Source organism: Dendroctonus ponderosae, unplaced genomic scaffold (genome assembly GCF_020466585.1).
Source record: "Dendroctonus ponderosae isolate FM_Combo_2020 unplaced genomic scaffold, Dpon_F_20191213v2 Dpon_F_20191213_1, whole genome shotgun sequence".
Lineage (NCBI taxonomy): Eukaryota > Metazoa > Arthropoda > Insecta > Coleoptera > Curculionidae > Dendroctonus > Dendroctonus ponderosae.
The window spans coordinates 17944761-17959688 of NW_026017110.1; the positions used below are offsets into that span (position 1 = coordinate 17944761).

The 14928-nt window shown below is 33.0% G+C and overlaps 1 protein-coding gene across 1 annotated transcript in view; it reads right to left on the reverse strand.

Annotated features, from left to right (window-relative positions):
• Positions 1-10315, reverse strand: part of LOC109535677 (C3 and PZP-like alpha-2-macroglobulin domain-containing protein 8) — a gene marked incomplete at its 3' end in the record, with an annotated part of 219141 nt that extends 208826 nt beyond the window's left edge. Inside the window, 1 exon segment of the mRNA XM_048660919.1 lies at positions 10212-10315.
• Positions 10316-14928: the final 4613 nt, after the last annotated feature.

A 14928-nucleotide genomic window follows, 5' to 3' on the forward strand; every position in this document is an offset into this window, starting at 1 on the left:
TTCTTGATATTCTGATCATTTTAATTTTTCAATTCATTCATTTACGGTTTATGGAATATATTTCAAAATGTAACCAATAAAATCCTAATACCGGAAATAAATTCACCGTCGGTGCAGGGGATTTTGAAGTACTTTTAGAGACATTATTTCGAGGAGCAAATTATCTGTACGCTCTTGAATAGCGAAATAAATCTAAATTGGAATTTCCTTTCGCACACAAGGGAAATCTTTCCACATGAATGGACGTGTGCGAAAAGGGTGTCGAATTTGCGCCCTGCTCGCGGTTTGGGCAAATAAAGTTCCCTAACGAGTCCCTGTGCGTGTTTCGAAACAATATTTTTGTTTTTGTTATTATTACACAAAAGTTTGCACTTTATGCCTAATGCTGATCTGCATGGAAAGAAACGAAGTGAAAACGGGCCAATGCCTCAACACACAGAAATTTCACAACTTTAACTTAACTTCTTAACTTTAAAGAAGAAGTGCTTAAAGCAGTTGACCAAAGTCAACACACGAAATGGATATAAAATTCTTCCCCATTCCAACACTCCACTTCCCCATAGTGATGCTAAAATAATGCTGTGCTTTAAATACAGATTACGCTGCAATTAGTCCAGCGCCAATAGCGTTATTCACTAGAAAAGTGGTATCGGTTTTAGAAAATTAAAAATTACATAATTCTCTGGAGCTTTGAATTATATTTGTATATAAGACAGAGATAATACTAGAGCGATGCTACCGATCACCCGAGGATAATTTGTGGTCTTTACACATTTTACCGGTAAACTAAATACAACTCTAGCCTTGGAGCCTTTTAACAAGTTTTAAATGTTTAAAAGCAGATGCAAAGAAAAACAGAACCACCTGCAGTGCATGTTTTCAAGTCTTTTATGAACAAATAATTGAGGAGGAGGATTTATGAGAAATAATTATCAAGCTGGCAAATTTTCTAATTTTTGAACGCCTTTGACTACTTGATTCAGGTTGGAAGACACCATTTCTTAAAGGGGAGAACGCAGTTCAGAAAACACATGCATTATTGTACTAACATTTATCAAGCCTGCAATCCTCAATATTTTTCGAGATTTTTAAGAAACTTTCACCCTATTTTGATCCAAGTGTGTACTCTTAACATTGTGTACATTGCAACTTGCTACTAATTTTATTCTGCTTTTAAGATGCGATTTATTAAAAAATAGAGCATAGGTGTGTAATTACATCTATTATCGGATATTTAATAAGGCGGATAAATTTGGGGTTTAGGACGTCGAAGTAGCTTCTTTAAACATCTTTTGAACCAAATGTTTCCTGAACATGGTAAAAATTTCAAGGTGCTACTTGCTTTATTTCGGAAGTTGTGATTTTTTTAAGGAAAGAGCGCCGTTGAGTGCACAGATCATTATTATTGGCATTTACTATTTCGATTTTTTTTTTATTTTCGTGCAATGTCTGGCTTAGAGTTTTTAGAGCCAGAGATGGCTTAGAGTTTTTAGAGCCAAAGAAAACTCTTTAGAAACATCTGTTTTGAAGTAGCTACTTGGTTCAGTTTGGAAACTGCAATTTTTGAAGGAGAAATCGCGATTCATTAGAAACATTTCATATGAGACCAATACTTGTTCCTTTTCAGACCTCCCTTCACTAAGCTGGCCAAAATTATGATTCAACAGGATTTTTATGAAAGTTCAAACATGTTTAGAATTAAAGGTCTCCTAAACATAGTAAGAATTCGTAATCGCTACGTGTTTTAGTTTGGAAGATGCGATTTTTAAAAGAAGAGAGCGCAGTTGAGTAAACACATTGATTATTGGTCTAACATTTACCAAGCTGGAAAAATGCGGTACTTTGCGTGATTTCCATGAAACTTTGGGCATCGTTTGAACCACGTGGTTACATGACATGGTATAAATTGCAAGTTACTACTTGTGTTATTTTTAAAGATATTTTTATTATAGAATATGATTTATTTTAAAAGATAAATAATTTTTTTAAAGATAAAAGGCAGTTGAGTAAATGCATCCATTATTGGGCTGACATTGACTAAGGTGGAAAAAATCGGGATTTTTTAAACTTTCAGTATGTTTAAGGCCCTGATATTGTTTCTACAGGGAGAAAATTTCAAGTAGTTCTTGTTTCACCTCGGAAGATCCGATTTCTTAAAGGAGCGAGGGCACTTGATTATAGATTCATTCTGAGACCAATATTTACTAATTTTCAGTCTACCTTCCCTAAGCTGATAAAAATGGAAATGTTACAGAATTTTTATGAAATTTACCTAGCTGGCAAAATTCGGTATTTTGCGCGATTTACATGAAACTTTGTGCATCGTTTGAACCACCTGACTACTTGACATGGAAATGAAAATTTCAAGTTGCTACTTGTGTTATTTTGGAAGAGCGATTTTTATCAAACTTTCAGTATGTTTAAACCCTAGAATTTGTTTGTGGAAGGAGGAAATTTCAAGTATCTACTTTCTTCAGCTTGGAAGATCCGCGTTTTTAAAGGAGCGAGCGCAATTGATTATAGATTCATTCTGATATATTAACTAATTTTCAATATATGATATATTAACCAATATTAACTAAATTGTAGTCTACCTTCCCTAAGGTGATAAAATGGGAAATGCTACAGGATTTTTATGAAACTTTAAAGATCTTTGAGTTTATATATCTCCTAAACAGAGTGAAAATATTTAATTGCTACAAGCTTTAGTTTGGAAAATGTGATTCTTTAAAGAAGAGAGCAGATTTGAATAAGCACATTCATTGTTGAACTAGCTTTACCAAGCTGCTGGAAAAATTCAGTATTTCGTGCGATTTTTATGAAACTTTTACCAAAGTTTGAATCAAGTGTCTAGTAAACATGGTAAATATTTCAAGTTGCTACTTGCTTCATTTTGGTAGATATGGATTTTTTGTAACTTTTTGTACTTTTTGTATGGAACTTTTTGTTTGTTCTAGTTTGAAGCGTCCACAAATTAAGACACATACTTTTTGGAAGTGTACTTTACAAAAAGATTGTAAACAGAAGCATACAATCATTACCAACCCCGATAAAATAATTACATATTTAAAATTTATGAGCGACTTTATTTATTTATTCCTTTTGCACTCCAGTTTTTATTGGCACATTTATAGTTTATATAAAAGCCTCTCGGTACGGTTAATTGAAAGCAGGTGAAAAATGGTCTGCTTTGGAAAAGTTTCTCAAGGGTGTCGTTTATTTTCTCTCGAGAAGCAGAAAGGAAGCGAGAATCGAAAGAATAACAGATGTGGCGTGCCTAATTGCTGCCAATTATTCAACTCGAAACTTCTCGAAATCAAATCTGTGAGCGTAATTTAAATTAAATCGTCATTTTCCAGGTCACATCGTTTCGAGAAACGTTAAATAAGCCGAGTTAATTGATGCAGCTTAATAGACGCTATTGAAAGGGGTTTATAATTTTGTTCAACGATATTTTGGGTTCTTAACTAGTTCATGTAAATTACTCATGTAAACTTATCAAGGGAGTTATGCGAAACTTTGAGAAATATATCAAATAAAGCCATAAACTGTAAAATATAGGTAGAGAGGATTTTCAGGTGGCGGGCGGAGAAATATCGCAGAAGAAGCGAAAGTTCTGGGAGTGTTACTTTCAGGATAAATCCAGCTGATGAGAGAGTTAATAGAGCTGAAACCGGTCCTAGGGGTGCCTAAGATTAACACTTCTTAAGACTGTACCTATTTACGGTTACATACAGTTGATGAATGCCTAGTAAACAAGCATAGTCGTAGCGCCAAACTTAGATAACAAAGAATTTACTTTTCGACTCCGACGAAGGGTAAAAACTTTTTTCTTGAAAAAATAGTCCAGGTTTTCTCAGTGGAATTATTGAGCTGAAGTTTCCTTAAATATTGAGTTTTTGCAAAAACCTCATTAAATTGGAAGATGCTTTTTCACATTTTAGCAAATTTCAAATGTGCGCAACAAACAAATATAAAAAATGAAGTTAATAAAGCCTACAGAATAATAGGACTTAATCTAGAAACGCCTCTTTAAAGAGTTGCATTAAACGAAATACTGGCTTGTTTCATGGGTCGTTTCAAAATTACTGTTCCAAGATATTTAGCAAATCACTCAACTCTTTGTTGACTATTATAAATTTAACAACCCGGTAACCAAAGATGATAAATAATCGAACAGCTCAAAAAGCATTAGGCCGTCTTTCTTACGTTTAGCCATCAATAAAGCCCAGCCGACTGAATAAAAAGAGTGAGGACGGCAAAGGACTGAATTAATTAACCCTATGATAATTAACGAAGTTCGGATAAACTTTGGACATAAGCTTAAATAAAGTTAGAACCGATAGATACCTTTCGGTGGAAAAGCTGTTGATGTAGCACTAGGTCATTTATTTTCAGATTTGCCCCGTTTTGAATGGGTTCCGTTGCCTTAATCTATCGTTTGATGTATTATAGTTTATTCTAACGGGGACATTTTACGGGTTTACGACCTCGAAAATTGAAAATGAAAATCTTTTAAAATGAGTATAAATTTAGTTGATCCGATCAATACTGAAATTGAGCCTGACAAAAATGCCTGCCATAATGGAATATATTGATTAAAGTGAAAAAAAATTAAAAATTTATCGAATACATAAAAACTCGCTATGCTTTGAGTGGTATTCTAAACGATTATTAGGTCTCAAACAAAACTAAAATGTTGGTAAAGTTCCTGATCATCTTTACTTTTTCACGACGTCCCATTCATTTAACTACTAACTTTTCCTGCTTCATTCTCGAAAACTCACAGCCTCGTTTCCATATCTGCCCATAATAGAGAATTATTATGTTCTTATTGCGGGATAACAGGGATCAGTTCCAGACCCAAAACAATAATGTACTCAAATTTGTCCTGCCCTATAAACTCTATTACGCTAAAGCATTGTCTCTCTGAACAACTCTAACGTTCATTGTAGAATGTGGCCAAATATGAGCCAGTTCAGACTGTTTCCCTAAACAATAGAATTACCATAGCGAGCGATTTCCTCTTCGAGCATAATTCGGCAATTTATTTGGGGTCTTTTTAAAGGCAAATTCGAAGCTAATTTGAAAAACTGCGCCACTATGCAGGGTTTGAGTAGACGATGCACTTTGAAGTCAATGAGTTTCTACCAGTTAATGTTCTACGAGGGCAACTTTCAACCTGAGCTAAAGGTCATTAAAGCAAATGAGGTGGAAAATGCAATTTTGTTCCAGAAAAGAATATCAAAGTCCTTTTTTGCTCAATGGCTTCAAAAATTATGTAATCATTATCAGAACTAACAGAATAAATATATTTGTGCTTGTACTCCTGAAATTGTTCCATATCCGAGCTCAAAGGAGATGTTTTCAGTGCTTAATTGTTACTACTTTCCCAAGAAAATAAATATGAGACAGTTGGAGAGAAACAACAGTGCACTTTCCTAAGCAAGCCATGTAATCTCTGATAACAATACATTCACCTCAAGGAAAGTAAATGGAAGCATTACTCTGCTTAAGCCAAACATTTATTCATACGTGTGCAATATATGCAATATGCATTAAACTGTTTGTTATCTAAAATTCTATATTTAATCTGGTATTAAACATGTTTTAATATTAATTAGATGAAGGATGGCTAAAGACGTGGAAATAATTATTTTCAAACTCATGGAAAATTTACTTTGCCTATACAGGATGTCCCTAAGAGATATGGAAACAATTCTAGCATTTCCTTTTCATTTCATTTCTACTTTCCATATATTTAAATCAAAATAACTTTTTGAGTCACTGTTTACTTTACTCTTAAATATGTTCTAGTATGCTTCACCGTTTCTTACAAAAAAATAAATTTTGAAGTCCATCAACCACCGAAAGTAATAAAAATATATTAGGAAAACCTATTTTTACATAGCAAAGGTGCATCTAAAAAAAATGATGCAAGCCGCCATTCATGAGAAATGTATGCATTAGAAAATGATTTTGAGATTGTTTAACGACAGAGAGTTAAGTAAAACTATATGATTTTAGAAAAACTGCGCCTTCGTATGCACAAAAATGTATGTCGAAAAATTTTTTTATTGGGTTTGTTACATTGCTCAGTTTTGCTTCGATTGCTTTGGCTTTCCTTGGTTTAGTTAGGATTTGTAGCCCAAATATCTCAAAAACGGATACTCAAATGAACTTTTGCAGGTGCCACTTTCACAATTAATAAATGTTGAACAATAGGCAGTTTATTTCAAATTAAAGCGTGACTGAAAACAGTTATTTCGTTGTAAATATATGTAGGTGTATAGTACCGTAAGGGTCTTTTAGTACATTTTATAATGAACTAGAAAGCAGGTCTACATTTTTAAGCTGAAAATTTTTCATTATTCACATATTTAGCATTTCCTTTTAATGAGTTGTTTGGTCTTAAGACCATAACAGTCAAATATCAAATCTTAACTTTCTATATTAGCTTATCTTTCTCTATTCGCTTATGGTTGTAAAAAATATTTTGAAATACCCTTAGTACAGGTAAAAATGGAAACTTTTCACAAATATTAATTAGCAATTACCTATTGGGAAGTTGGTTGATTTCTTGCTGTAAGTTTTTAATTAATTTTCAAGTGTTTTCTTCCTCATCTTCCAAACAAGTTTACCATAATCCGAATTGCAGTAGAAAATGCACTTTCTGTAAGTTTTAAGTTAAATTTCTGGAGCATTTTTAAAAGTGAACATAAAAATTAAAAGTTCGTGATAAAAATACTAACGAGACCCGACGGCGACCACTTAAGAGCTTAAGACCGCAGAGCATAAAGAATAAAATTAAAAATATATCTTCTAGTAATTGTCTTGATTCTACGAAGTTCGATATCCCATCAACTTTTTATCTTATTAATCTTGCATCCGATAGTAATTAAATGCGTAGTTCAGAAGCAATGGAAAATTGATAATCACAACCCATCTTTGGCACATGTAACTTATTTCCATTTGAATGTAAAATCACAAGTTGATAATAATCGATAATGGACCCCGAACCCTAATTGAACAATTCCCTTATGGGCCTAATTCATTAGGGAAATTAAATATATGTAACGTAGACCGTAATCTGCGGCCATTTTAAGGAAAATTTAGTCCCTGGACATTGAGATTCTGAATTATTAATGATCATCTGCCTGGAGTGCATTTAGAATCTTAGCCCTACATTGCTAATGAAGGTCTGAAGATCTAAAATTTAGCAGATATATCTTAAATTTACTAGAGGTCGCCTGGATGAGATACCATTAAGATTTTATCGAAAAATTATGATCAATTTTTAATTTAGTTACGGCTTCAACTACGTTGAACTTGAGTGAAGCTTTAGGGATGAATACTACATAAACTCGAACGTTTTAAGTTTTAAAAGTGTCAGTTTTTGAAACGTTGTTCTAAGTTTTAAAAAATAATAATTTTAAAGGAAAATAGACAATGCGAATGGCCTTTTGCCAATTGTTTTTGTCTATTTGACTGAAGCATATAAAGTTAAATATCTAATTTAGAAAAATTTTCTGACGAAAAATCGCTTAATGAAATGGATCTCTAGCTGAAAAAAAAATTGAGATCTTACTGAAAGCAAAATAGTATTAGGTGTACATAAAGTTAGGATTAGAGGCATTTACTCGGTTTCCCCGTTCATTAGCGCATTAAAAGTCACTTAACCACATGTTTTTCAATATTAAAGCTATTCACTTTGCGAGAAGATACTAGACTTTACCAGAGCCAAATAATTCGAATTAAATGCTAAAGAAGTCAGAAAGAAGTTTGCTAATCGCAAAGAAAGACGCTATGTGAGAACTATTATGCAAAAAAATTATGATATTTGCATAGCTTACAAGTGACCAGCCCTTTTCAATTTAATGCTATTATTAATCTCATATTAGCAGAGATTAGTTACTAATCTCTGATATTAGCTGGAAAAAGCTACAACATAATCCCGCCTTAAATAAAAATGCAAATGTGTATACCTAAAACGCGCGTTGATTTTTTTGCAATTTCTTATCAAACCTGTGAATTTTCCGGGTGAAAATATGTTTAAGTGGTTTAAGTATTTGGTTATTGTGTGGTATATTTCTCTGTTCACTGCTGGAAAAAAATGCGCTCTAGCTTCATACGTTTTTGAGATATGAGAAAGGTGTTGGAATCATCTTTGAAATTTTTTTATTAATTTGTGTCAAAACTTCCCCAAACTTTCCGGATGATGTTTTTATTTCTTTATCCAGAGGTGGACAAACGAACGCTGTAATGCAAATGGATGTTGAGATATGACAAAAAAGACGGGTTTGAACCGATTGCTCGTTTACCAAAACCGGCTCAAACTAAAAATTACGTACAAAATTATCAAGTTGCGTCTAAACCCCCAGTAGTGTTCAATCTGTCTTTCAATTAGTAAATATATTATTTAATTCTCTATCCACTGGTGTAGGAATCAGTGCAATACTTCAGTTTAATCCTGAAATATGAGCAAAAAGGAGGCATCATGTTTGAAAAATTTGCCTTATCTCGTTCAATTTTGTCGGACATATTGCAGTTTTGTGTGAAAACTACCATCATTTGTTCAATTAGGTTCCACTTGGTAAATGGGGTTTTTAATTTTCTATCTAGTTCTGGAAACACGACCGGTGAAGGTTGAATGGTTCTTCAGATATGACCAAGAAACATGTTTGAGCCGATTAGAAACATGTTTGAGCCGATTAGAAACATGTTCGAGCCGATTGCTTCAATTTGCGCAAAACTGCGTAAGACTGAATCAGGCACGGAAAACCTCACACATTTTCCCATTGATGTTTTGCACACGAATCAAATGAGCAATTATTTTGTCTTGGATTAAAATTTTAGTGTGCTTAAATCAAATTTGCATCATTTCGATTCCTTCTGATCCTGCTGTTTCTGAATTACCATTTACCGGCAACATACCGTCAAAAACAACATTCTTTCAAATACACATTTCATAATATCTTTAAAAATCCGCTAACTTTGCTTGATATCTGAAGAATATATTTGGGCAACGTTCTTGAACCGTTTGCTGATGCTTAGATCGACAAAGATAAATTGTTCCTTTCAGTGTGATTTACAGACTCGTCAAGTCGCTTTAAAACTTCCTGGGTGCTTTCATTCTCTGTCTATAAATTTCGTTACCGATATTTGGTCAAATATGAACATTTTTACTACTTAGATCGGGTGGTCGAGCTGGCCAATTAACCAACAACTTCTGACTATCGGATATACGTATGTTTCATAATATGTCTTCAGTCAGGGGCGAAATAGACTAAACTTTTGCATTAATAACAAAAAATCGGGACATAAACCTCATGCATAGCCATTCATGTAAATAAAAACTTTAAAAGTTTGTTCTTCTCATTTAATGATATGTCGAAAAAGTGCCCAACCAAGTTGATCAAGGATATTTGTTCAGGTCGAATCCCTAAGACTCTACTTTAATTGGTCGAAACGCTTAATAATGTTGATATAATTTTAAATAAACATTCTGATGGGCTCATTCATCAAGACATCGCACAATTTGTAAAGTATGTGACTGTTTAAATACATTCTATTTTTTTACATGGCTCTGTTAAAACATTTTATACTATAAAGCCAATAATAAATTAATCCGATTTAGTTGCAGTTCTATATTATACATTCTCATACAAAGCAAGCCTAAATTTGTTAATTAGAAACTTGACGAAAAAAGTTGAAATTTACTTGTTTCAGAAAAGTCAGTGGTGCGAAGTTACCCGAGCGGCTGCCACTCACGGAATTACCGGAAACGAGAAAAAGTTATAACAGTTTGGAAAGTTATGACCAAATCGGAAATTTTCCCGCCTCAGACTTAACAGTGTAAAGGTTCTCTAATTTATTCCCTCATTGTTGAGTTCACTTCGAAAAAACGAGCCTATTGAGAGAAAATGTTATTGAAGAAGTGGAAAATATCCAGTAGATGTAACTTACCAATTTGTATAAGAGCGCAACTATGTTGTCATAAGCATCCTTTTTTATTTCAAAACCATTTAAGAACATGCCCATGTAAATATACATTCAGGAGAAAAGACTGCTTACTCTGGCAACTCAGGAGGCAACAATGTAAAATTTTTATTAATGCTATGCAAATACTGGCAAAAAACATATTCAAAATTCTCGAATTGATATAAACCCCGAACGAACTAACCGTTCTGAGTATACATTTGCACACTTACCCACTTAGTCAAAGCCAATAGGACTGATTCCACAGACTGATAGTTTCGCCTCTAAACCGGCAATTTAGAGGCAAAATAGAGACTCTACGACCGTGACGAAAGAGAATTCGCGAACAACTGGCTAAAGGGAGAAGAAGTCTCTGGCAGAGTTATTCTGGACCAGCATGAACTAGAACGCGCTAGCGCAGAAATTTTTTGTGTCAGTGTGTTATCGTTTTCATCTGGTTCTCATATCTCAACTAAAAACGTATTGATGCCAATAGACCGCTTCCAATGGCTTTAATCGCCTAGAAATCGCCACTACTGCTAATCCAAGTTGAAAATGTCAATAAGATCAGAAGATTTGATACGAATGATTTGGCTGGAAACAAACATTGAAAGATCCTCCCTAGTAAAAAATCTGTTAAAGATACGCGTCATTTGAGAGATGAAATATAAGTTCGATCTATATAGCAGCCACCATAAACAATGAAAATTTTATCTAGAATTAACTACAAAAAATGCAAAAAGTCTTGCAGACTGGACATAAATGTGAACCTGGTCGCTGTAGTAAACAGCATAACTTGCCTGTTTAAGGAGACTGGAAACCTTAAGGAAAACGTCTCCAAAACCAGATTTAGTCTGAAAACACATAATAATATTGCATGGTTTCGCTAAGCGACTTGACTATAGAGTTCAATTCTTGAGTGTCGTGATAAAAAAACTACCAGAACTTTAATCTGGTGGATGGAATCAACTCATATTATTCAATATTTTTTTCGCAAAAACTATGAAGCTACAAGATTTTACGAAGAGCGCAAAATTGGGAATAAATGATTAGTGCATCAACCAAAAAAAAAATGAGTTGAATCCATCCATTAAATAAAAAGTTCTGATAGTTTTTGAACCACGACATTCAGCAAATTCACCACTTGTCCAAAACGGCTGAACTCGATTGTTTCATCAAATTATAAATCTTACATAAGAACAAGTTCACAGCGAGTTTCACCAAAATACATCGTACCATTCTCTCGATATTTCAAAAAAGATAAAATTTTTTGAAGAACTTCGTATTCAGACCATTAATAGCAGAGAGCCAAACATTTTTTGTTAATAAAAGTTAGATCAGAGCGTCTTCTTTTGATCCAAATAATACCCATAACACAGTACCCTTTTGATCATGTGCTTACGGGTACCCCCTGTATATTTATTTATAAATTATGACTATATTTTAACATATAGTTTTTGTCATTTTTATGAAGAATAACGTAGTAAATTTGGCTTTCGGTACAGAAAAATTATAAAAAAAAAAGTTATTATAATATTAGGACAATTTCAATTCTGTTATAAGATTTTTCAAATTGTAATTAAATTAATGGAAATAAATGTTCATATCTGATCAATAAATGTACAGACGTCACAAAAAATATGAGAAAATTAATCTTAAATAGCTAGCAGGCTCTTGGGGCTCCCAAGAAAAAGTTCTAATCTAATTTGTTCTTGGTTGGTTGCAAATGTTGCGCAAATTTTATTTTTTATTTGAAACAACTTTAAGCTACTAACTCTAAGAAGAAGAAGAAGCTACTAACTCTAACTAAATTAATTTATTAATAAAAAAATAGTTTTCGTCAAACGTACAAGAAATGAAAACCGCGGCTGTAAAAAAGTGACCAAAAAGTTTGCAAAAAACGTTGTTTAAAAATGTTGCAAACATCTCTGTAGTTTTCGCAAATCGTACTTTTTGCTCTGGTTTAAAATTGGAAACTTATTGAAAATTTAAATTGAAAATTATTAAATCGGTTGCAAAACAAAGATTCAACTGGTCAATTTCTACAAACATTGACAAAGTTGTTTTCTATCTTGTATACCTAAATATACATAAACCTAAAAATATATTGCACCGATAGGGCTAGTTTTAAACATGCTGTATATAGTTCTGTAATCAAGTTATTTATATTTTTGGCCAAAAGTTCAACTAAACTAATCTGACAATTCATTATTGACAATTGAAGAAGAAAGGAATTTTTTTTCTGGCTAAAACAGCTGCTGACCGCGACTTCCACCGACTTTTAAGTTTGTTACACCAAATAGTTAGTGATTTTTGAAGAAATTTTTAAGGCGTATTTTAGATGAAAGCTTTGGCGAAGATTTAGTTCCAAATAAGGGAGCAATGAGCAAATATATAAATGCAGATCGCCTTTTTTCATGAAATCCGATATTTATAGCTATGTTTTGAATACGCTTCATATACGCCAGTTATAGCAAAACACTGGCGTATAATTAATTAAATAAAATTAAGTACTGTATAATAAAGTCCAATACTGTGAAAAAGTTGTAAAAACTAATATGAACAAAATGAGCTGAGGTCCAACTAGATTATGCAGGATTTACTATCACATAAAATAAACCACTGAACAAAATCTACGTTATTTAGTGCAATCCTTTTTCACTTGTAGCGTTCCACAGGGTGTCAAATAAAACAATCCAAAATATGTTAAAGATCCTCGTGTTCTCCATTAGAGAAAAACGTTTTTTTTTTTGTTTTTCTTCACCACAGGCATATATTAAGAAGACCGCGAATTGAATAAAAGTTTTTGCATTTTTGGACCGTCTATGAAAAATCAACTGTTTGGTTCGCATCAATAAATGTTTTTTTATTGAAAATGTTGATAATGAACGAGCTGCATCAATGAACAAAATATTTGAAAGTAAAATTCAGTTTAGTTGAACGTCTGCGAGAATCAGCGAGTTAGAGGGAGATATTTGTGTTATTGTCTCTGAAGTTGCAGCTTCTACATAAGCTGTAGATCGTGAAAATCGGATAAAGAGCAGAAAAGTTATCGCTGCAAAAATTTGCTTTTTTGAGGCCAACCTGTAACAGAAGAAATGTTTGTTTCGAGCTATTTGGTTTATCTTTAAACTTTTGGTGTTAAGATCCAAAATTTATTTTTATCAAAACCTTAACTAGCAAAAGTCAAATTGGTTCAGATTCAAACAGAAATTAAATCGCTCGAAGCAATCAGAATCCATCGAGTTCCAAAGTTAAGGCAAATTTGACTGTGAGGATTTTTTTAAATGCTTTTCTGCTAAAGTCTGCAAAATCAGTCTTCAATCATTGGAGCTATAAATTCCCCCGTTAATACATTGACCTCATTTTATACATTTTATTGCATCACATATTCTACAAATTTACCGTATCGATCAAGTTAGTTAGATCAAAAACATCGCGTGAAATGAAGAAATATTCCACTGAACCACAGTCTAAAAGCACGCCGCTGATGTTAGATCTCTAATATATTTCAACCGTTCCCGAATCTAGTAAAAGCAAACCGGAGAACCGTTTTACCACCCTTAATGAACTAGAGTAGACAACTTAATTCGCTCCAATAAAAATAATAAGTTTGCGTCGAGAACTCGTTTACGACATTCCTTGAGGCATGACGCTAATCTAGAGTCCATCAAGGTGTGTTAACGATCTACCGTGGGCTTATAAAGGTGTTAAAAGGGATGAGCTTCAATCAAACCAGAGTCGGATCTGCAAAACAAATATTTACAATTTCGCTCAGTAGGAATCAATTTGTTTTTTCTATTTCTGCGCTCGAAGGTTTCTTAATGGTTTTAAATTGCCGACTTAACCAATTACGCTAAATACAGGTTTTTGTGTTAGTCTGCTTATTTCAATTTTATTAAATACGTAAGATATTTAGTTATACATGGCGAAGTTTATGACTGCATGTAAAAATAAGCAGCAGGTTTGATTATAAATTGCTAATAAGAAAATAAATGTAAAGTGCAACGAGCATTGTCAATGTTTCAGATGTATCGAGTGTCCCAAACTGCAAGAATTTTTTTTTTTTTTTAAGAGTGAACTTTTGCTTATTATGTTACTGACCCTACATGTTCTCTAAAAGTCAAAACTTTCTCTAAATTCAAATTACAAAAACGTCCTAATAGAAATCTGTTATTGAGGAAAACTAATTTATGAGAAATGAGCACCAAATTTTTTGTTAATACAAATTTTTTGAATATTGAATATTGCAGCTAATCAGTTTTTATGTTAACCGCATATTGATAAATATTGACATTATTCTTTATAAAACGTATTCAAAAATTATTCGTTGGTGAAGTGGATACAGGTATTCGAGACGTATGAAGATATTTTATTTAAATTTTGCGTGTGTTTCAGTTGCGTGCTGATCAGAACACGTAATATATTTCCATAAAATTTCGTAGGAATTAGTGAAAGTTTTCAATTCCTGCTCCAGCTCTGGGGAAAAAAGTGGATAATGGACTAATTTTTGTTTCGGAGGGAAGAAAGCAGTCGCGTCTCCTGTGGCGTGCTAATTTGAGAACGCCAAAAATATTTATTTATTGAAAGATATTTCATCCATACTATATGTTTTACTATGTGTTATGGATTTACTAGTGTTTATTTACAGATAACGAAACTTTGGCGTAATTAGCTGAAAAATAATAAGGCCCAAAATACTGTGTGATTTGCCTAGAATGATCTTTATCAATCTTGCGAAATTTCAGCAGGTTTCGCATCAATTTCTTGAACGAATAACTGACAAGTAAATGTTCCAAAATGTAAAATGTTCACACAAAACTTATTGCCTTGATATCAACAAACAGGACGTTCATTCTAAAATAAACCTTGTAATTTGCTCATCCTATATGTCATGTTCTTTATTTATAAATGCATTTGTAGACGGATAATTAAGATACAGATATCTGG